This window comes from Arachis ipaensis, chromosome B08 (genome assembly GCF_000816755.2).
Source record: "Arachis ipaensis cultivar K30076 chromosome B08, Araip1.1, whole genome shotgun sequence".
NCBI classification, from domain to species: Eukaryota; Viridiplantae; Streptophyta; class Magnoliopsida; order Fabales; family Fabaceae; genus Arachis; species Arachis ipaensis.
Genome location: NC_029792.2, coordinates 123,813,193 through 123,814,207, shown reverse-complemented (window position 1 = coordinate 123,814,207; position 1,015 = coordinate 123,813,193). Strand labels below are relative to the sequence as shown.

Here is a 1,015-nt window from a genome sequence, read left to right as displayed (position 1 = left end):
ATACGCAATAAATATATTAGAAGTTAAATTTTACTTTTTTTTATTTTTTTTTAATTAATAATATTAACTTATTCTTGTAAAACACATATTAGCTAAACTCATACTAATTAAGTAATTAGTCACCAAAAAAATACTAATTAAGTAATTATAGTATTAAGTATATTTAGAAACGATAATGTTAAAAAAATAAAATTAAATAAATTATAATTATTTTTTATTAATTTTTTTTTATTATCAAATATTTTCGATTTGATAATAAGAGTGGTGGCATGCATGCAGGTCTCAACTTCCAACTACAAGCGGGCCGTTGCCTGCATTTAAGATCTTTAATTTAATTTAGACTATGTCAATAAATTTTAAATCATTAACCATATTTGTTGAAAAGAACAACAACTCAGATTTTTTTTTTATGACTTAAATAAATTAAGGAAAAGACCACAACTCAATTTTCGATTACTCTAGAAGACGGCTGCATCTTTTGTTAGCATATTATATATGCCGTTAGAGATCAAATAGAATTTTCCAACGACACAAAACAATAGGCGATTTGTCCAATTCATAGTTCACTTCTTAAATACCTTTTCCTACTATTAGGGGACATAGCCGGAAAGTGGAAACTCCAATATATACAATTTGTTAGCACTTAGCAACAAAACTCAATTCAATCTAACTTATTTTGGGTTTGACCTTTTTCTAGTTCAAATAATGTTAGGTGGCCAATATGTTTAGTAAAAAAAATATTAATTAGTGTAAATTACATGAATTGTTTTAATTGAATTGATTTGGATGGTGAACACCCTAAAGAAAACTATACTAAAATTTGTCATTTGCATAAGTATTTTGTATTGGATAATTGATTATTGTGTGCCTAATTTTCTTTTTCTAGTTGAAAGTAAGTCCTTAAATTGCTGCATTATATACGCCTATCCTTGCTAACTTCAAGGCAATTTTTTGCAAGATAATTTAACGGAGGATTTTTTTTTTCTTTTTATACTGTTTGACAATTTTAGGATCG

General features: G+C 25.9%; 1 protein-coding gene across 3 annotated transcripts in view; it reads left to right on the top strand.

The window, feature by feature from the left end:
• The window catches only part of LOC107611836 (putative EG45-like domain containing protein 1), a 6,216-nt gene that overhangs the window by 1,240 nt on the left and 3,961 nt on the right, over positions 1-1,015 (top strand). The window lies entirely within an intron of this gene.